Source organism: Amblyomma maculatum, chromosome 1 (genome assembly GCF_055883805.1).
Source record: "Amblyomma maculatum isolate TAMU_Amacu chromosome 1, ASM5588380v1, whole genome shotgun sequence".
NCBI lineage: Eukaryota > Metazoa > Arthropoda > Arachnida > Ixodida > Ixodidae > Amblyomma > Amblyomma maculatum.
The window spans coordinates 31856133-31879286 of record NC_139344.1 but is presented as its reverse complement, the minus strand read 5'-3'; the positions used below and the strand labels follow the sequence as shown (position 1 = coordinate 31879286).

Genomic DNA, 23154 nt, shown 5'->3' with positions numbered 1-23154 from the left:
GATACCTTCGAACGTCCAATACCAATTTGTGCAAGCGGGCCCAGCTGTCATCAGCACCGACTCCCTGCGTCAACGGGATCCGGCTATATTAAGACGAAACCCTTTTATGGCTAATGAACTGCGTTAATGCTTGCAGGAAATGTACGCACGAAACGACCGGAGGCAACCACACGAAATGTTCGCGCGAACTGACACTGAAAAGAAAAAAAGATTAGTTGTGGTTTAAAAAAAAAGTGTGATCTTGGTCTTTTGGGGGAGTAAACTGCCCGTCGCTGCGCTGACACCTTTTTGGGGGTAAGGTTATGCTGTTTCTTGAAGACTAAGTATTCATTGCATATAGTGTAACATTATGTTTCAGGTAGCCTAAACTTGCACTTGCAAAGCAGGAGCTTTCCTTCCCTTGAAACCGAGTTTGTTGCCCTAAGCGACCATCGGTTATCCTTTCTTCGCGCTACATGTCCTGCCCTTGCCCATTTCTTCTTAATTTCCACTCGAAATCAGTGACGTGTAGGTGAATCTCACAGACCCTGTGGAGGTCTGTAAGTGCTACTTGTATTTTCTTGGAGTTCCTGATGACGCGATCTGTAATATTGGTCTTCGCTGCTGTGTAGGAAGGTCGGCGTCGATGCAGTAGAGGAATGGGTCTACGGAGGAGGGATAGGGTGCCGAAGATAACGAGCTTATTGCAGTGATGAAGAGGAGTGGCGCGTCGTCATGTAGGCTCCTCACGGATGAGAAGAAATATCATGGGTTGAATACTGCCGAGACTTTGACCACGCCAGAAAACAGTGGATCAGGTAAACGTTTTAGAAACCCATAGCACTGAAAAGGGAGCAAAAATAGTAAGCACAGCATGTGGCAGCCGAAGGCAGCTTCGGCGCAGAAAAGTATGTGCCGGCGTGAACAGGACAGTGTATTCGCATACAGAATCAGAAGAGGTGTTTACAAGCACCGAAGAGTAAGGAAAAATGATGTCTTCTGCGAATGGAGGTTTAGCGCCGATGCTAGCAGCAACATTTGTGACAAAGGCTCGGGCAGAGCGGAGAACTCGACTTCAGTGCTAACACAATGGATCATACCGGCATGCTGCAACAGGAAATTCTAGCTTAAGATAGCATATTGTGAGCAACTAGGCTGCACGACGAACTCGATCGACTGTACAAGCGAGTCCTAGCGGTGCACGTTGTTAAAGACTTGATGCACTGAGCGCTGGTCGTGCGCAGCGAGAGTCTTGTAATTGATGTCTTAATTTTCAGAGGTAAAATGTTTTGCGCCTATTATCGAAATCGCGCACCGGTGTCTATCAGGGTCAGGACATGAACGCCCTGGACAGTGAAGGCCACGCCTTTTATTGTTGCATTCGTGATCCATGGTGTCACCCTAAAAGTAAAACAATATGAGCACTGGGGATGAAACAGCGGTTTCTTCCGGGACAACAAAAACCAGCAGAAAGGGCTACACTGTTATTGTAGCGAAAGGACTCGCAAAACAATGTCCAGAGCTGCGCCAAGGTGGATCCGGTAGCTGGAAAAAAGAGCCTCACGATAACGATATACATCATCATCATCATCCTAAGCCTGACTATACCCACTGCAGGGCGAAGGCCTCTCCCATATTACTCCAATTACCCGGTCTTGTGCGAGCTGCATCCACTTGACCATTGCGAACTTCTTACCTTTATCCGCGCACTTAACTTTCTGCCGCCGCCTGCTACGCTTTCTTTCCATTGGAACCCAGTTTTTGCCCTAAGCGACCATCGGTTATCCTTTCTTCGCGCTAGATGTCCTGCCCTTGCCTATTTCTTCTTGATTTCCACTCGAAGTCAGTGACGTATAGGTGAAACTCACAGACCCTGTGGAGGTTTGTAAGTGCTACTTGTATTTTCTTGGAGTTCCTTATGACGCGATCTGTGATATTGGTCTGTGGGTGGCAGGCGGCGGATTTGTGTTGTATACCAAGTATCACGCACGCATCAACGAAGATTCCACTTGTAAAATACGTGGCATTATCCGTCGTCAGCTGTGCCGCAAAACCAAAGCTCGATGAGGCCTTAAGAAGTTTGTCCAAAATCACGTTTGAGTCGATTATAAGCATGAGTATAGGTCCACCAGCCTAAAAGTGTGGTTAGTGCAGACAAGGAGGTAACGATTGTCTATTCCTGAGTTTGGGCAGGGGCCTCTCACGTCACACGCAGCAATTTAGAAAGGACAGCGGCTCTCTGCGGGTTGCATCAGACATGGGGGTTTCCCACCTCGAGGTATAACAAGCTGGTATGTTGGAGAGGTGCGGACATTACTCATGCCATCATTTCGAATATGCGGCCACACAGTAATGCGCCAACTCTTTTTGCAAGTATTCTGTCGTCGCTATGGAAAGCCGGCACGCTATCGTAAAAATAATCTATGAATGATACCTTAGGCTCGCAGGTACAAGTACCCGGAAAGTTTACTCACCGTTATCTGTGTCTGCTGCGGCGATTTAACTCACGGGGAGACCATCTGTCCCATGCACACGAAAGTCGTAATCCAGTCCGTATACTGTCGTTCGATCTTCGGCCGCTAGACTGACGTGCTATAGAATTCGTCAGCATTGTGCATCTGCCAGCTGAGCCTCCAGCAGCTGCTGCTGTCTGTGAAGTGCACCCGTCGTTCTTAGTCACGGCCAGGACTTGTGGCTCTGATTGGTCGTGACCTGGTATAGGAGCACGTGACAGGACACCTGCCACCACGTTGCGCGTGCCTTTTCGCTATTCGACCCTGTAATGATATATTTAAGTGACGCGCCAAGCAATCAAAACGTCCTGCTCGATTCCGTAACCGCGAGAGCCAGGATAAAGCCAGCTGGTCGATGGGAATTATGAACTAGGCTCCATCCAAGCGGAGATCAATCTTTTTGAGGGCGAAAGCAATCACCAAGCATTCTTTCTCAGTTACTGGATTTGGGCTCCCGAAAGACTGTGATTTGTGAATTCCAGAGGACAGATGTCACCACTGTGTTCTGGAAGCAACAGAGTACCGAGGTCATATACTCACTTGCACCAGTCTCAATTACAAAGGGCCCTTTGAGATGCGGCAGCAGCAATATCGCTGTGTGAGCAATGCTAGAAAGAGCGCGGAATGAGGATTCCTCCGAGGCAATTCAGGTCTTAGCAACTCCCTGTCATAACAACTGGTGAACAGGGCGGTAGAATTAATGCCGGTAGAAACCCATCATACCGAGGAAGCGCTGCAGACGTTTCACGTTAGTCAGCTGAGAGTACTGCAGGATGGCTTAGGGTTTCCCCTTGGCTACACAGTGTCTTGTTCGACGATGATTCCCAGGAGCTCCGATCCGGTTGCCTGCCTCTGAACCTTCTTTGAATTCGCAGTCTACCCTGCCTTATGCATCCAATGCAAAATGTCCTACAAATACGTGAGGTGGGCCTCCATATTCCAGAAAACAATTGGAACCTCCATGTATACCATGGGGTAATTAAATTTTGCACTTCCAAGGACGATGCCCGTCCCACTTTGGAATTTGGCCGGAGTATTAAAAGAACCATAAGGTTGACTTTCAAATTCAAACAAACCTCTTGAGCTTTGAAATACGGTCTTCTCGATGTCCTGGATAACAACAGATACCTACAGTTACCCACTGCTGCAGTCAAATGCCGTGAACATTTGTACCGAGCCAATTGAGTACATGACCGCATCAATGAACAGGAAAGGATGCGAGTCTTGTAGTTATAGCGTTTAGCTTCCGATAGTCTACACACAAGAAAGTGCTGCCATCTTTGTAGCAAATATAAATAGAAACGCCCAAGATCTTTTTGAAGGACTTATGCTCCGGTGTCGATCATCTCCCGGAGGTCCTCGTCCAAGAGAGCTCGTTTGTGAATGCTCAAGGGTCTTGGGTTTGAGCGTATAGGCCTGGTGCTCTCGCACGTTTAGCTCCCCTGGGACCTTTGAGCATAGCTGAAAAAAGCTTTATAAAAGTTTCTATTTGAGCCTCCTGTGAAGAGGTATCTTTGACTAATCTCAAAGCGATGTCTATGCCACTAGTTTTAGAGTGGGAACACTCTGCTGCAGCGTTCAGTTGTCGGGATGGCTGTTGAGGTTTTCAGAATTGAAGCAGTGGTGTACGTACATATCTCGCCATAGCTATAAAGACCCGCCCGAATATTTAATATATTTCGAGCTTTTGAAATACGATCACGTCTAAAGAGTTCCTGACAGGAAAGGCCTGGAAGACATAAGAATCAGTGTTCAACCTTCCTGCCGTAGACCTGCACTTGGAGCTTGGCTGCTTTTATCGCTTTTAGAAACTGATTTGAAGCCATGCGAACGCTTGTGTTTACTTCCCTTAGTGTGAGCCGTATCCTTATGCAACAGTCTGTAATATCGTGTCCGAAAACTGTCACAATGACACCCGTGTCTAATAAAGCAGTGAAGGATGTTCCGGCTATTTTCAACTCTACTGAGGGCACACTGTTGGGCTGAAAAACCTGCAATAAAAAGCTGAAGGTAGGCAACATATTTCTCAGCGTACGCAGTTTTTGCCTGCTGCATGTGTTTTACTCTTTCATATCTCCTGGTTACCACATGATGCAACCGTCGGTTTTGTTTTTTGGGGCGGCTTCGGCTTTTTAGGCAAAAAGCTTTCTCCGGCACTTAGCTTGACGTTAGAGCCCCTTTCTGATCAACACTGATGTTATAGGCGACGGAACAGATATGAATATCTGAGTCGCGATTCTCTCCTGTCAGCTTGGGGTAAAAGGTTGACGCGACTGTACATTGCTCATCAAATCAACCTTTACCGACTTTATAACTGGCTGGAATTTGTGGTGTTTGGTCGGGGCGTTGCTTTGCGTCTCTCTCAACCGACGCTTTAGGGCTTAGCTGTGCTGCGCAGCGCGACCATGAATAACGCCGCAATTCGAGACCCCTCGTTGGCCAGCTCATAGAAGCCATTGTACGGCGGACGCTGGAAAAAGACCTGGAACGTCAGGTGACATAGAGAGAGAGCTCGGGCCACATTGCTTGCCTCCGGCACTCCAGGGTCAGGATGGTCATGGAGCTCTTGGAAACTGCGAAGTAATCCACAGTTTCTCATTCTCACCCAGAATTCTTGCGTGAAGCTCATCTTTGATACCGAAGTCTTAGCCTGATCGCAGAAATTCTAGAATTAAGTGTTCCAGAAATTATCCATCAAACTTATATAGCGCTGAGATCTCCTCCAAACTATTCCGGAGCCCACTATGCTACAGAAAAGATCCGTGTGAGCAAATCATCATCAGATATTGCCATTGCTAGCTGATAGTCATTGAGTTTGCGATGAAATCGCAGGCTATAGTGTTTTGTAAGCGTAGCCTTTGTACTTAGGTACTGGGAAATTACTCTCAAGCCGTTCATCACGGTATGGGTGTGCTGCGTTTTGAGGCACAGGGAAATTTTCATCCAACAGCTTAGTAGCTGGTACTTAAATTAAGATGCCTGCTCTCTAATGCATTTAGAATCTGGGACTTCGATTCAATGAGGTGAGAAAACAGCTGAACTTTTTGTGGGATCGAAGCTACATTTCTGGTTGGTGATTCCGTAATATTGAACTCTGTTCCAGCCAACCCCGCAGGCAACGAACAAGGCTCACGTTTAGTCTCTGGGAGAAGTGCGGGAAAAAGCGACTTCCAATATTCTCCCAAGTTAACGCATCATGCTTCCGCTGAAGAGAAAATTAGTAATGGCACTCCCTGGGCGAACCAAGGCTCAAATAAAAAATAAAAAAAAAAACAACGTTAGGCACTAAATAAAGGCCAGGACATTTAAGGTTTGGTTCCTGAGCCATGTAATCCCAATATAAGTAAATCGACACCAGCATAGGGGATAAAACCCCGGTTTATTCCGGGGCAACAAAAACCAGTAGAAAGGGCTACACAGATATGTAGCGAAAGAACTAGCAAAAATATTTGCTTAGCTGCGCCTACAAGGCGGGTCCGATTGTCAGAAAAAGAAGCCTCACGCAAAGAATACATAGCGCGTCACAAAGACAATCTGGGGGGGGGGGGGGGGGGGGGGAAGCAGCCACTCACGCCGGGTACCGCAACAGGCTCCGTCTTGTGGCATGCCAGCGGTGCTCCTCCGCTGTAGGGCCAGATGGACGACATTTCCCCAATGTTGTCCGGGAACATCACCACGGGCTTCGATGGGCTGTCGCAACGACAGCGTCCTCCGTCAACGTGTTGGCGTCGCAGCCGGAATCCTGGGAAAAATCCTTCCTTTATCTGCTTGCTGCGCGGGAGAGTCGCCTCCGCGATCCATGCACGGCCACGCAACGGACGGGCATGCGCCTTCGCTTCGCACCGGAGTCCACTTGCACTCGGAAAAGCAGGCGCGCGTGATAGCGCGCAGAGCACTGCTAGTGCGCTGAGGAGTCAGTCGGTGGGGAGGCCTATACAACCGAAACTTCAATAAGTTTGGCAGTGTAGAGATGACGACTTTAAAATATCGATAGGGGCGGGGCGCCTTCCTTGTCTATAGAGCTGTGGCATTTAGTTTTACTCTCGAGAAACCTTCGGTCGATGTCGCATCGGAGAGACAGAGCAGCGTCGCGGCGAAGGTGAACGAGGGCCGTAGAAGGCTGAACGGTGTGGTGAGAAATGACTTGTGGGGGCTCAGCAGGCATGGGTCGAAGGCGACTAACCAGAAGCTTGGCCAAGCGGTGCTGACACTGGAAGGTGTCGATGGAGAATTGGCAGGCAGTATGACTTGGCAATCCGAGTGTAGCAAATCGGTCGGTCGTAGTAGGCTAGAAATTGTTTGATCTTATAGGCGGTCGATTAGAAACCGCCGGCACGTGTGCGTGAACTCACGGTGTAGGGTAAGTAGGCTGCCAAGGTCGTGTAACCACGTCGGCGGAAATCAAGGGAGTGGCGAAAGGTCTTTGGTTGACGTCGTCGTCGGCTACAGAGGAGCAGTGGGAACAGCTGACGCCGGATGTGCCGACGTAAGCGCTTCGGCAACCTTCACATGAACAGAAGCCTGAAGGCCGAGGCCAACTATGCATGGTGGTTGCTCTTAAAGGCTATAGGCAGCAGCGAAAGGTGACGAGCCACCTCTTCATCAACGAAGGCTTTGTTTTGCTGCAGTAGAGAGGAGTTGGTGGCTGTAGGTGTCAGTTCGGTAAGTAATTGAATTTGAGCTGGCTGCTGCCACGTGAACACTCGCCGTTTCGACAGCTCCTCAAAGCTTGGCAGAACGTGAACACTTCGGTAAGCTAAAAAAGATGCGTGTTAACAACATCCTAAACGTTTTATCGTCAATACCTTTTATTCCCCTGAGTTATTATTCCACTCAAGCAGTTTATTCCACTGAAACGAAAACGGTTACGAAAACAAAATCCGTGGATCACGAGCAGTATTATTCACTTAAAATGCCGTCTACAACGTGCTCGCAAAAAGAAACCCATACGTGACAGTGTAGTTGCAGCTCTCAGTTCGCAAGTGCGAAGGGAATTGAAGAAAGCCAAATCGCAGTTTCTTTCTACCACGTTGGCGGAGTACATACAGAGCGCTCCGCAGAAATTTTGGAAATATCTCTCTGGCTCCAGCCAAGGAATAAATGGAGTACTAATAAATGGCGCTTTAAGCTGTGAACCTAAGTCAATCGCTGAAGCCTTTAATAGCTTCTTTGTATATGTATTTACTCCAAAAAGAGACGAACCTTCGATGAAAGCGTCAAACCGGCATTACAATGATGGTATTGTCATATCACGGGAAGGTATAGTCTCCTTGCTCTAAAAGCTGGATTCTAAGAAATCACCTGGTCTTGATAAGATATCTAATCAATTTTTGAAGCGTTACTGTGAATGGGTTTCCTATTTTTTAGAGAAGATATTCGTAGCATTGTTACGTGACTGCACTGTACCGAGTGACTGGCTGTTAGCAAGAGTTGTTCCGGTTTTCAAATCTGGCGACAAATTTGTTGTTTCCAATTATCGTCCAATATCTATCGCATGTTGTGCACGCAAAATGCTTGAGCATATAATATGTAAGTATCTTGTAGGATACATTGAAAGTTATAGACTTTTTTACAGTAAGCAGCATGGCTTCCGGAGTCGTCTATCAACAATAACACAGCTTTTTGAAATTACTCATGCTTTTGCGACAGCCATAAACTCGAGAGAACAAATTGATGTTATTACAGTGGACCTGTCGAAGGCATTTGACAGAGTGTGTCATACGAAACTTTTGCACAAGCTGCAAGAGTTTGGTATCGACGTGCAAATTATCACTTGGATTCAGGCTTACCTGTTGAACAGAGAACAGTTTGTGGTTATTGATAACGTTTACTCATCAACATCACCAGTGCCATCCGGTGTACCGCAGGGGTCCGTTCTTGGTCCCATATTATTTTTGTTGTACATAAATGACATTGTAAAGGACACACACCCTCTTGTTGAAGCTTGATTATTTGCTGATGACATCGTATTATTCTGTCGCATAAAAAGCCTGCAAGACCAAGTCCTTTTGAATGACTCTTTAAAAGTTGTGTATGAATGGTGTGTTAAGTGGGACATGGAAATCAATTTTGAAAAGTCAATTGCTATGATTGTGTCGAACAAGAAAACCCCGTTAGTGTTTCCGTATACAATTAATAACATTGAAATAAAACGTTCCAATAGATTAAAATATTTAGGTGTTACGATTTCTCATGATTTGAACTGGAGTGATCATGTACAGAACATTTGTGGAGCAGCCCAACGAAAGCTTGGATTCCTACGGCGAAAGTTAAGAGATGCGCCACCGGCTGTCAAACTAAAAGCTTATAAATTACTGGTAAGGCCAAGTCTGAAATACGCGAGCATAATTTGGGATCCAAACCAGAAATATCTCATAGATAAGCTTGAACGGATTCAGAGATTAGCAGTGAGGTTCGTGTTTTCTCGCTATCGAAGAACACAGTCCGCAACCGAACTTATTTCACTTGCTGAGCTACAAACCTTGGCTATTCGTAGAAATATTGCTAGGCTCAAGTTGCTTTATCAACTTTATAATAATAAACTGAATTTGGATTCCGGCTTGTACTTGCGGCAGCCCGGGAGTCATCTCGCACTAATCATTCCTTTGCAGTGATGTCGTATGTGCCAAGAGTTGATGTATTTAAATTTTCGTTTCTGCCTAAAACAATCATTGAATGGAACAACCTTGACCGAAGCGTATTTGAAAAAACTTGTTGTTTAGAAACTTTTGAGAAAGAGTTGGAAATCTCTTGTGCCGCTTAAATGTACATTACCCACCATGTAACAGCCTGGAAGGGCTAACAGTACTTGGAAAAAGAAAATAATAAAAAATGAAAAAAAATGTGTTTAATCGTGTCAGCCTCCGATATGTTTTCTTTCACAAGTTTGCTTTTTCGTCTGAAGCTTTCGCCAACCTGTTCCAATCATTCATACAACTTCTGCTTGGGGCACAATTTCCTAGCAGCCGGGTGACGAAAGACTTCTGAGAATTTCGTTTAAAAGACAGCTGAAGTGCAGATGTTGCACTTGTGGTTACGCTAGCACAAGATAGTTGCGCCAATGAGATAGAAATTACGTTGTTGAGCTCCCTGCCGCCCTTCCTTTTTGTTTTAGAGACCTACCCTTTCATAAGAATTGAGCAATTATTCCACGTCACGCTGATCGGCCCCCAATATATAGCAGGGTCCCGCTGGCGAAGGAAGCCGGCCGACGCAGCTCACAGCGGGATCTGCTCTCCCAGCTTGGTGCTGGACGTCTTTAGGTACGGCAGGTACTGGGAGAGCGCAGCTACGGAGCTCCAGGGCCGATTACCCGGCGACTCCAGCAAGTATCGCATGGGTATTTACTAGAGACACGGGTCGAGCACACGTCCCGACTGCGATGCCACTGAAGACAATGCCTAGTGTAAGGGATCGTCAGTTCGCGCGCGGCCTAGCGCCCAAGCAGAAGGGCATTGTCGGTTTAATCCCCCCTCGATTCCCGGAATGGGACGCGTATGCCCCTCCGTGTCGCCGTTCGGATAAGGGTACCTCGAAGCGACGACAACGGCTCTAAATCATCATGTGGCGGTAGCGGGTATGGGTCAGCGAAGACGACAGAAGCTGACGCGGCTGAGGAGTAAGCCGGCGCATGGCGCTCAGACGGCGGGGCATTGTTTAGTTAATCCCCTTGGAGTCCCTGAATGGGAAGCGGGAACCGCTCCGTGTCTCGTTCGAAGGAATGCGCCGCAAAGCGTCGACAGCATCTCTTAATTACGCCCGTGTCGAAGCTTAATCACTTCTGCGTGGAAGAGGAGACAAGCGTCGGCGGCGGATGGTCAGACAGGTGCGTGCCAGATGCGTGAGAACGAACATCTTCGCGAGTTCTCACAGGGTCAGCTTCCCCCAAACTAAAAAAAAAAAAAGAAAAAGAAAAGAAGCTCCATGGTCGCCTGTCTGTACTGTTTCAGTGCGGGAGCAGCTCTGCGGACAGGGGTGACCGGGCGCGGGGCGAGGGTGAATTTTCTTGGCCCAATCAAGCCGCTTAGGGCCAGTGATTGGATAGCTCGGGCTAAGGGGTGTGAACCCGAGGTGTAAACGGAAGTTGACGAAGGTTCGTTGGGTGTTCTCGGTTGAGTCCTGTCTTAGGTCGGTGCCCTGCGCCACCGGCTCGGCCGAGTTTGGGAGTCTCTCCCAGGAAGACAGGACAACCAGTTCCCATGTTTGCTATATCTTTGAAATCCTGTAAAAGTGTACATATGTAAATAGATGTACATAAAGTTCATAATTAAGATCAACCGTTCAAGACCCTTCTGCCTCGCCCAAGACATCCGTCCCTGACGGAGGAGCACCGCTGGTGTAACAGACCTCTGTCTGGAGAATGAACCGGTTCGCGCCAACCCTTGGTTGGGCAGAACGGCGGTTAAAACGTTTGCTCCTAGAAACTTGTCCTTCACCCTCACAATTTCTCCCTCACTTTTATGTTGTGAATTGGGGCTCATACGCAACCACCCTGACGCAGTGTCCTTCGTTGGTGGTTGCTATCAGTTTTACAATGTGACCATGTTGGCCTGTGCTGAAATCAAGGAAGGGTTGCTCTTCTATATTCCAGCCGATTCAGGCAAGGCGATGTAATCAGCTCACAGTTTTGTTGAGACATCAAAGCGGAATAAGTCAGTTAACTGCATAGAAATAATTGAGTGGTTAACATATTCGACCTTTTATTTTTCTTCCTGACTGACCGCGAAGCGCTGCTCATGTCAGGCTGCAGAATGGTAAGCAACATCCATTTGCGTAAGCGCAGCCATTTGATCGAAGAAGAAAAAGCGCTTGAAAAAGGACGCGCGCCACGTGCACAGATTTGTACAGCTGCATTTCACAAAGTGACGCTATTTTTCGCAATTATAATGCCACCACGAAAGACATGCAGAAAAGCAGCTCCGGACGCTGATTTTGAGATGACCAGAAGGGTAACCCGCTCAATGATCAGAATGGCTTCAGCACCCGCGTCCGTCTAAGGCACTAAAATGGCCAGACGTTCTCCTGGAAGCTGGTCATCTCTTCTGCCATCTCAAGGACTACGTCGGCCGGTCCCAACAGTTTTCCCACAAGAAGGCGGCCGGCGGCGGCAAAATCCGATTACGAATGCGCCCGCTCCGGAAGAGCTACAGGCATCGGCTGCGGCTGAAAATACTCAGGCGACATCAGGAGGTGTAGAAGAGAAGCCTACGGACCAGAGGTGGGCAACCTCATGAGGTTTCGACCTCATGAGGTCGACCTCAACCTCAAAATGACCTCAACCTCACGGAGTGAGGTGAGGTTGAGGTGAGGTCGGTGACAGCTGGAAATTTTTTGAGTGAGGTCACGAAATTGGACCTCAACCTCACGCGTGAGTTTGAGGTTGAGTGAAGTCGTCATTGTGTGAGGTCGAAATCGTGAGGTCCAGGCTTTTTGCTGTTGCCGCGGCTTTCTTCGAAGAGCGCCCCTTTTTACGCGGAGCTCGAGCGTACTGCCGCGTTGTGCCCGCCGGCTCTCGGTGTTTGGTTATCCCCCCATCGGACGACCGGATGCCGCAGCCCCTGCCCAGCTTTCGGCATTCCACCGTAATGTCCGCAGCCCGAGGACGCTTCCCTCTGATCTACTTGGAAGGAGATATTTTTTTTTTACTTCACGGACTCCTCATGCCCCCCGCCCGCCACCCCCGATTTTCTCTGACTTGTTTGTGCCGATGCTTGCCGCAGGCACAAACACCCAGGAGCGCGCAAAGCACATAACTCACGTTGACCTGCGGTGCTTTTGTCGGATGCCGCAAAGAAACCAGCAAACTAAAAAGCGAAGCAAATTGTCTTTGCGCAGACGGCGCGGAGCAGAACTGTGTCTTGTGCATGCCCGTTTCCAGGCGCTAACGTCACGGCTGCTTCCTTACATTCGATAAAGGACCCCGCTGTACATTACACGGAAACTTAACAAAAAATGGTGCAGCGAAATTGTTAGAGGACGTGATACTGACAGATAAAAAAAAACATGAACAAACCAGAAAAACCGGCACAATACCATCTGAACATTTTATCGAAGTCCTCCCTTTCGAATTGTATACGTCATTGTTCTATATTCCGGTCCTGTAAATTTATATTCTTGTATTCACCAGAACAACCTCTCTTTGGTCTTGTGCTGCTTGTTTCTTCTAACAGATTCACAGGTGGTCCCGAATAACTGCAATGGGATGAAGGTGCTAGTGTAGCGGTAAAACATGCAACAAGATGGGACGGACGGCACAGCTTATAAGACGCAACTGGTATACAGGAAAGAAGCCTGCGCATGTTAACCATTTGCCGAGATAGAAGAGACAAAAAAATATATAGGGCTTGTATGCAGTAAAGTGCAATGAAAAAAAAAATGATTTCGCTCCGCTAAGGCCCTTTATTTCTCTCTCAAATTCTAGTGAAATCAAGCAATGCAGGAGGAAGGAGGAGAGTAAGGGATTCTTAACTTCATAATATCAGGTTTCTCTTGAAATCTCTTATTCAGGCGCAGAAAAAAAAAAGAGAAAAGCGTTCTCCTACATGTTTTTATGAGCTAGAAAGTATTGAGATGGTTTCCGGCTCGACATTTTGGTGTCTAGACGGACGAATTGGTGTGGCGAACTGAACGTGTCTCTTTTGTGCTCCCGTCTGCTCGAGACGGACAAATCAATCGGATGAAAATTTTTGTGGCCAGATGTCGGAATAATTTTTTCAGATATTTGTTTTTTTTTCTTTAAAAATCAATTTAGATGTACGTGATATGAAGCCAATTACATGCTAGCACTGAGGAATGCAGTATTAAGTCGATGTCTCAAACCTTCTATACGCTCTGGGAAGCGCAGTTCTCTTGTGTTTTTAGTGTGCGATATTTGTTATTTTCGTCAACATGGTATTTATTTATATATATTTTCTTGTATGTCAATTAAGTTCGTACACTGCCGAAAAGAGAACAGGCTTCTTCCCTCACATTAGGCTCTTTCTTTGGCATCTTTTCAGAGGCGCATAGCACAACCCTCCTTTCCACTTACCCGCGCGGTCATTTAGTTTTTTTTTTTTTTCGTTTTTTTTTTTTTTTGCAAGTATTGGAAAGCGCGATCTAGTCTCTGAAAGCGGAGCTGGCACACATACGCCACTGCCTTTTGGTGTGTATAGAGGAGGCGCTGGTATTGGTGACAGTTCGGCATTCACCGCATGAGCAAAACCAGATGCCTACAGACGGACGGCGAAGGGAGGAGCGCGTGCACAGCGGGGGGCGCGGTCCCTCCGGGCTGCTTGCTCGCCTCCTTTCTGTTGTTCTTGTCTTTATTTTACGTTTATGTGCTGTAACTATACGACACTAACGGGGAAAAGGTTTCTCTAGATTCACCTACGGTGCACGCGGCGAAGCAGCTTCGGAGACACCACCGTGCAATTTATTAGTTCAGTCTTCAAAGGAAAACAAGTGAATATCAGAAAGAAGCTCGTCTCAGAATTGTTGGCGAAATGGCATCCAGTATTCGGTTCGGACGTACAAGTATTTATATCGTGTGTGTGTTTTTTTTTTTGTTTTTTTTTTTTTTAGGCGGGTGGGAGTTGGACATTTTGCTCCGACGAAATTTGACGGGCGAGTCGATGTTCGCGACAGCAAAGGGGTTCACGTTTAACCCTTTTTCCTAGCAGTTCCGACCCTTGTAATTTTTTAATGTAAGCGTGGTGTTCGAAGAAGCAATTTCGCCAATTCTTGCAATACACCACGGGATCACAGAGTTATAAACTAACGCCCAGGAGTGGCCGGTTGGAACCTCATAAGATAAGCAGCATTCCTCTTCGAAATTTTCTGCAGGTTTATTCGGCGTTGGCCGAGTTTTATGATTAATTGGTGTTTTGCTGTCTTTTCCTCTTTTGTTTGTTTTGTTGGGGATTTAGTCTTCAGAAGTCGTTTCATGAGTGGCTATTATGGAAAATTTGTGCCCCGTTAATATGACATCCGTTAATATGGAGGACCCGAATTATGGACAGTTTTTCTAGGGGCAAAGATTTTTCAATGTATTTATGTCTCGTTAATATAGAAACTCGCTCTCTGAACAATGGAGATGGGATGAATGCACACAGCCTATTCGGCCCATGTATTTTGTCTCGTTAATATAAACATCGTTTGAGAAAAGCAGGGGAGTCCGAACGCAAGTTAAAGAAGGGTGCGCAGGCCGGGAACCTATGCGACAGCCGATACGGTCGGATGCCTGAACGAGTCCTGTGGAGTTGGAAAGAACCAAAGCGGGCGTATCGTCGTTTTAGGAGGGGAGGGGGGGGGGGGGGGGGGCGCAAGAGCGGAAAGGAAGGGAGGAGGAGGAGAAAAGGAGGGTGGATGACAGGGATCGTACACAGCAAACCGAGGGTCAGCTAACTAAGAAAGACCCCAAAAGGAGGGAACCGGGAGATTTCTGGGTGCAGCGGCAGCGCCGCAAGTAGAGGCCGCAGTCGGGAAAACAGCAACATGTGGTCGCAATAAATTCTGCTGTACGTGAATAGAAGAGAGGCCGGTAAAAGCGTAAGAAAGAAACAATAAGAAGAAAGACAAGCGCCAAAATTGGGGGTGGGAAAAGAAGTTTTTCCATCCCAGAACACAAAGTGTGTTCCATGAAGCCGTTAACGCTTTTCGGTCACAGTTAAGACACACTCATGAAGTAGAGCGACAAAAGAAACGCAACGACCACGCAACCAGGACCGGGCGTCCCGACCTGGACGCCCTTCCTTCCCATGCTCCTGGTTTTCGTCACTGTTTCGCTGCCGAACTACCACATTTTGCACCACAGCGATCAGCATGTCGGCTTCGCCTTGAGTCAACGATGCGGCCTTGACAAGGTCTGAGCTCTTCGTAGTCGGCTAGCTGTCGTTATAAACTGTACTTCAGCTTGCAGTGTTTGTTTCATAGGAACTCATACAAACGCCATAGGAAAGGGCTGTTTGATAGCCCTGTGTATAGTAGCCTGCCAACTTGACTCCCTCGCTTCCTTACAGAAACTATACAAGGCAAGAAAGAGAATCAGAAGAACGGAAAGTCAGGTAGGTTAACTAGGGAAAAAGAGTGCAAAGAAGCAGGAGCCTGTATCTCTCAACTTTAGTCTGACTTTTGGCATGGTGAGAGTTAAACGCAAAAGAATGGAGCTGAACTTAGGCGCGAAGCGGGAAATCTGTGAATACAAGCGGCAAAAGCAATCTCAGTCAATCCAAGCCGTGAAAGACTGGACGCAAGTTCAACTAGGCCTCAGCCTCGCCAGGTCGACGGTATACCATCTATATATACCACCGGACTCCGATAAATGGCTCAACGTCAACATCACAGCGTAAGCCACAGTCCGACAGCACCCAGCACAGTTCGAAGAAATGGAGTCAGCCTTGTTAATGTGGTTCGGGAATGTGCTCGCGAATGGTGCTGTCATGAGCGACGAAATGCTTCAAGAGAAGGCTCGCTGCCTCGGCAACATTATGGGTGCTTCTTCTCCTCCGTCTTGATAGGTTTTACCTGTGATGACTTACGGAATTTTTGTTCAACATTATGGGTGCTTCTTCTCCTCCGTCTTGATAGGTTTTACCTGTGATGACTTACGGAATTTTTGTTCAGTAAAACAGGGGGATGTTTACTGAGAAATATTCTACGCTCTGTATAGGCGTTACTGACTTCAGCTACTCAAGAGGATGGCTGACAAGGTTTGAGAAGAGACATGACGTTTCGGGTCGACGGATTTAAGAAGAGGGTAGCATCGACATCTCGGCTGTGTTTATATACCCAAATTATTTAAAACAGCAGCCATTATATATAAATTTTTTCTCAATTATATACTTTTCGTTTTTATTCATGACTCGTTATTATGGATGACTCGCTTTATGGACAGTTTTGGTCGGAAACCAAAGCGTCCATACTAACGAGGCACGACTGTCTTACTATTTTTTCTTAATTTAATGTATTCTGTCGCAAAACAAAAAAAAAAAGCTAGGCAATCATCAATTTTTTTTTTTCGAATTAGGAAAAAGAGAAAGGATGAAAGCTTGGGCGTGTTGGTGTCGGTTTTCTTGCCTCATAGCGCTAAACAGACAGGGACACAGCCACACATACTGGACGGGCGATAAAAAAAAAGCGCCCTGTTCCGTGTGTCTCGCTGTGTCCCTGTCTGTTTAGCGCTATGCGGCAAGAAAAGAAAAAGAGCATATCGTCATTGTTGTCGTCGTCACTAGGGTCAACAGCATTTGTCTTTTCAGTTTATAGTAAGAACTGGCTTGTTTTATTTCTAATACGAATCTTATTCACGTGGGTCAGATGGGATAAACTCTTTGTATTGCATTATGGGCCTATGCGTAGTAACGTGGTACCCATGCAGGCCTTAGATTGAAACCGACCACAAAAGGGCAGGCGAGGAGGGGGAGAGGATTGCCACTTTAGTGCAGAGTTGGACATGTAGTGTCCAGAGCTTCTCTGCTTTTATCCGGGATATTAATTGTAGTATAAAATTAGGAGTAAAATACAGTCTTCATACGACAAAATTCTGGCTAGCCTATATATACCCCAGGATTACCGAGAAATGTATATTTGCTTTAAGTTACAGTTTAATTTAATGATTTATTTTTTTTTTTGAGGTCAAGCGCCCGACCTCAACCTCACATTTTGAGTTTGAGGTGAGGTTGAGTGAGGTCGCCAAATATTTTTTGAGTTTGAGGTGAGGTCGAGGTTTTTGAGGTCAAATGCCCACCTCTGCTACGGACAAGTACCCAGCTTCGCCGTCAATTTCGATGCCGCTGCTCGAAAGGGAGCAAGAGGCAGGAGAGAAAAGGTTGCAGGTCTTCAGGAATGTTCCTAAAACAGCTCCGGAGACAATAAGCCATCGGACCCGGAGGAAGAGACGCCCCTTTTCACGTTCGCTCCGCCGATTGACATGTTTACCTAGGACTTGTTCTTACGCAAGGGCACAAGTCTCAAGTGCGGCGCAGTTTTCTGTGTGAAAAGTAAACGTTTTCTTCCCACCTGGTCTATTCCTCCATATACAATTTTTTAAGCCTGTTGCCCTATAGTAATGGCCTAGTGGTACGCGCATCGGCCTTGCAAGTGGAAGGCACCGGGTTCGATTCCTAGTAGCCTGGATCTCATCGGTGGCAGAAGGGGTATACAAGCTTCCCCTGCCCTGGTGAGCAGCTTGGTGACCAGCTTATACACAGTGCTGTTGTTGGGAGATAGGTCTTTGACGCCTCCTTGGGGAAAACGATATATTACATCGAGGTATGCGTGTGTTGACCGAAAGGCATAAAACCTGCAAGGGATTAGTATGCTACGCGGCAGCTATCTTTTAAATGTTTTGTGCAATCTGAACAGTCAACTGTATTTTCGTTGTGACGTGTATATCTCAAAGCACCAGGCTTTGTGTTCGCGCCCTCCTTTGCCTTTGAGCCTTCAAACAGACACACAAGGCTAATTTGTGTTTTCAACTTGAATGAACAGATGAAAAGGTTATTGCAGGTAGAAATATCGCATGAAACATGTGTGGAAAATGTCTCAATTTACGAAGCATCATTTGCTTCTCTTTTTTTTTCTAATATGGTCCATTAAATGCTTTTATAGCACGTAAGACACACAAGCGACCAGAAAATTCGTTAAGCCCTTCACAATAATAGACTAAGGACAATCCCCCATACCATGTGTTCATACTTCTATCTTTAGAAACACACGCAAGAATGAACCGTATCAAAAATTATAAACTACACTACCAATACCGCGGCGCAAAGTACAACTAGACATGAAATTCCGAGAAGAGACTGAAGAGTGCATCCTTATCATCATCATCCGCTGTGTTCATCTTCGTCGCCGTCGCCGTCGTCTTCTCAATGTGGTATCCGAATTAACGCTTTTTCATCTTCCTTCCACATCAGCCGCGCGCTCCACTTCAGTACCCCTAACACTAGCACGGTAGTTGTTCTTGCTGTTGTAATAGTATAGCAATTTTATCGGAAATACATTATCCCAATAAAACACACATTTTGTCTGAGGCATTGTCAGTCTAAGTATTATTGATTTTATTTAACTTTATTACATGTATACTAAGACATACACATCGCTCATTTGTTCCGGAAATCTTGTGCAGGCTGCAATCTTTTGAGCACATAAGAAGAGACAGCTTCTGTTATTGCTTTCATACAAGTACCGTAGCCAGCTATACGGGGTGAAGGTTTCTTTAACGAACAGATACCCCCCTCCCCTTCCCCTTCTTCCCCTTTTACCTGACATATATTCATAGCAATAAGCACTCCGTTAATATAAAGACCTACCGGCACTTCCCTCTTTAGCCAAGCCGTACGAACATGCTTGTGTGGCCTAGAAAGAGCATGTCTGGCTCGGGATCCAAGGTTTCCGGCGGGTTCAATTCATAACTCAACCTTCGTAAAGACTCCCTGACAGAAAATGTAGCCAGAAGTAGCCAGATGATACGTTTTCACTGAGAACTATGATTGGACACAGTTTTCCTCGTTGTTACTGTAGAACAAGACCTGGATGAGCAACGGCGAAGCCGGGACGCATTCGGACGAAGCCTGGATATGAATTGCCGAGCTTCTTGGCAACTCTCCCTTACAGTGTCCATTTGAACCGTCTGGATAACAGGGCAGATATTCATGGAAAGTCTCTACTGGCACCAAATCTGTCGTTACTGAGCAGGTATATTTTCGAAAGGTATAGGCTACCCATATAGCCGCATAAACGCGCTCCCCTTCTAAAATCGTTACTGCTGCTTAAGATCTAGGGCAGAACAATCCTGAAAAAGAAGCACCAAATGCCAGTAAGCGGATGAGGGTGCGGCGACGCGTGCCGTGGGCGGGGAAAAATATAAAGAACTACCGTACATACGAGAGTGCCCATGATAAAAGAGCGCTATAGGAGCCCTTCCTCACTCATTTAAGACCGATTTAATTGATCAGTCAGTTTATATAATTCAACGCAACAACTTCGTGTAGTAGCGTAGGGGGCGGAGGGGGGGGGTGGGGGGAAGCAAAAATATCGCTAGTACAACCGAAAGTAGAGCTAAGTGAGTCAGTATCGAACTATCGATGGCGAAATCCCGAGAGTACTACCAACAGTACTATCGGAAATATAGGAACAGGCTGCGCGCCCCGCGTAATCAATGCAACGTAAACTTTGCCACTTCTCCCTGCGTGTCGAACGCACGCGTTATATAGGTGGTGATACATATAATAAGGCCTTTTGCTCTCCAATTTCTTGTATCACCGAGCACTACATACGTCCCTGGATGAAGTATCCAAGGTGCCATGACTTTCCCCCCAAGACACACTATCTAACGGAGTGTCTCCTTCACGGTCATTTACTTATCACGGTAGCTTAGACCAAGCATACAGTATAATGAGCTTGGAAGGAGCAGGTGGTTTATTACAATTAGGACAAATACAATTCTCTGGGTGAAGAAGACTAAAGGTACATCACATATCCACCTGACTAGGCTCCTGCAATCATACACAGTTTGGGCGTAATGCTAATACTATATCGCGGACAAAATACACAATATTACAAGAAGACTGAAAGGCGTTTTTTTTTTCTAACATAGCAAAAAGATAAGTCGGTAAAGAGCACCTTTGTTAAAAAACAAATAAATGAAAGTATGAAATAACCACAAATAAGGTCACTTGCAAGAGCGTACGAAAAAATATCCAAAGAAGCAATACATTATCTTCTAAAAAACAAGAAATATACTGGCATTGCTTTCTTACACACATGAGCTGGCTTAAACATAACTGAAGAAGGAAATCTTCGCCTGTTTTCGCAAAGCAAATAAAGAGGAACAGCTTTGAATAGCATCGATCAGTCCGGAATAGATGTTCAGCAGGTTAGGAGTTCTTGCGTTCGAATAAAAAAGAAAACACTATTGTCGCTACTAGAAGCCTTGTGACGATTTGATCACATTGTTGCAACCACTATTTGATGCTGCACATCTTCACTTCGTTATAAAGGAACGATGCTAGTGGCGAACCTAAAGCATTTTTCGTATATGCATGGTTTCGTATATGATGTCGAAACGAAGTTCACAGCATTCCGAAAATGGAAGATTTCGAGATCATTCACCTTGACGCAGTCAATGGGCGTGGACACTATCTGTACATTTTATCATCCCAGTAGCGTACAGCCTCCCGCATTTTTAACAATATGGCGCGAGTCTTGATTTACAGGTACAGCGGTGCTAACACGAAGCAGAGCAGAGATCGGGAGAGGAAACAAGCATGCGGGCCGGTCCTAGACAGTTTGTTTGTTTGTTTCGTCTGCTGCGCGTTTATGCTCTGCACCAAAGGAAACCGTAACGCCGCAATTCGTTTCCGGATAGCGTCTCCAGACCATTTGTCTCTGATGCCATTTAATAATCCCTTTAGTACAGGCCTTCTTTAGCTTGGGCGAATTTCCTAAACATTGAACCAACACCGTCCTTCCCACTTTAAGTTGGTTACTTTGCCCTCGCAGCGTCATCTTATCTATCATCCTTCCCGGTTAGCTGAAATGACGGAGCGACTGCTCCGAATAGGCGACAATCCCAGGCCTTGCATTCGGTAGAAGTTTTCTTCCACTGCCAATATTTTGCGAAATATATGCCTTTGCATTGCTTCCGTACCACTGCGAGTAGCTACGCGATAATGAGCAATTACTGCCTTAAAACTAAATAATAGCTCGGGTAGCCGAGTGTCCTCTACAATTAGTTTCTCGTAACTTATGATTAAAACTCATTTTCTGGTCATTCTAGGCTGTTTGTCGCAAATTTGTGTTGTTTTCAGCATCACCCACCCGGCATGCAGCGGGGGAAAACAGTCACAGCTTCTTGGGGCTCCGACGCATAACATTCGATGATTGGCAACAATTGCTTTCATTAATCGGAACCGCCTAGCAGTACCAGGAACTGTGGGTATACCCCTTCCCTCGGAACGCTTTCTCCTTCCTTTCTTCTTCGAGAGTAGCTGGCAGCACTGAGCAGTGGACGCTCGTGAGATATAATTAAATATTGCTAAAGCTGTACATCAATTGTGCCCTGTTAAAGGTTGTACCTAATTATCTCCATTTTTTTACTGGTCCATGGTTACTAGTAAATAAGTGATTTAAAATTCAAAAGATTTGGTTTCAAAGCTGGCTTCCTGACTGACCCACCGGGCTTTATTACTAGCACGCCATAATCATCGCGGGTAGGCGTTACGCGCAAAATAAAGAAGTGAAAGCTTCTGAGCACGAGCGCGAAGAGCAGCCCAGCGTCTTATTTGTCTTATCGCTTGAGCTTCGTTCTTCAGCTGAGCGATGCTGTCGAGAAGCAAGAAGAAAGTTGCTGACACAGACGACGACGTACCTCGAACACGGATGATGACAAGGAAACGGGTCCCACTGGCAGAAACAGCGGCCGACCAAAACTCCGCGGAGCCGCAAGCTCCAGATCTGCCGACCGGACAGACGGCCGCGGCTGCACGCCACCAGCAGCGAGAGAAGCGGCCAAAGAAGGGTGAGCTGGCCGAAGAGAAAGGCGCGGACTCAGCAGGCACTCGGCTTGCTTCGACAGAAATGGAACGACGCATTGAACTTAAGGATGAAAGCGAGGGAACGGAGGGTCGTCGCGTAGAAGATGGCACTGCACAGAGCCCAGCAGAGGCCGGTTCTGTACCCTCGTTGAGCCAGCCGGCCGCCGCCCCAGTGGAATCGAACGAACCCGAGTTCACGTTCGCAGCGCCCATTGACCTGAGGGCTGGCTGGCCATGGTACGTTCGGTCTCATTGTACACATTATCCTATTTTTATTTTTCGTTCTTAGACTGCGAATACATTGATGAGTCTCTAAGTACCGAAAACCTTATGAGGCGCGTTCCCATGGTTTTCATATAAAACGTATAAAAAAAAAGCGCGAAGCTGCCATCCATTTCTTCTATAAAACCGCTGTTGATACTAACACGCTGCTCACGCCATAAAGCGCCCAAAACTAGAACCACGGTCACTCACCCATGCGTAACAACAGGACTCGCAGCAAATTAAGCAGTTGTGAAAGCGAGGGACACCAGCAAGCGCTGATAAACCTCAATAACAAGAATGGTTTAAAATTTATTACGTATATACATTTATATACGTGCAGGGTAGTTAAAGAAAGGCGATGAGAACCTGATCGGGGTGTGAGCTCACTAAGTCTGCAATCATTCGAGTGATGGTAACACCCAGTCGTGTCGGTGTACTGGTCAACATAACCTTTCTGTGTCCCAACGAAATAAAGAACTTTGCATTAAATAAGAAATAGCGGAAAAGTGATGATCAGTTTTAATCATATTAAAGTGCACTGTCTTAAGCGCACCTTTATCCAAGTTGGCATTAGGATGGTTCAATATGAGGGACAAACAATTTCACTTTACGTCGTCTCGAGTCTCCTTTTGGGGCTCCAGCCACCTATCTCAGCCGGCTGTCCTCATATACGCTATTCGCATATGCATTGTATTTATGGCCAAAGAAAGCGTATTGGTCGTGTGGTTGCAAAAAGTACCGACAAGGCTCAGCACCATCCCCATGGCGCAAGCAACGTATAGGCAGCCAGGCGTGCATCGCAAGCCGAAGGCTTTCTCGCTTGTAGCCCACTGGCTTCCAGCATTTGATGGGCGCTCTGACGTTCATGGCTGAAGAAAGAG

At 46.5% G+C, this 23154-nt stretch overlaps 1 protein-coding gene across 25 annotated transcripts in view; it reads right to left on the bottom strand.

Moving 5' to 3' along the window:
- Positions 1-23154, bottom strand: part of LOC146202081 (uncharacterized) — a 114821-nt gene that overhangs the window by 47592 nt on the left and 44075 nt on the right. For 15 of the 25 annotated variants that reach the window (XR_014703613.1, XR_014703612.1, XR_014703614.1 and 12 more), the window contains one exon: positions 8282-8482. The exons of 3 other annotated variants lie outside the window; for them this stretch is intronic. The gene's annotated coding sequence lies outside the window, so the exon portion shown is untranslated. Of the gene's footprint in view, positions 1-8281; positions 8483-12504; positions 12684-23154 lie in introns of all 25 variants that reach the window. 7 more of the 25 variants (XR_014703616.1, XR_014703617.1, XR_014703629.1 and 4 more) reach the window with 2 other exon arrangements.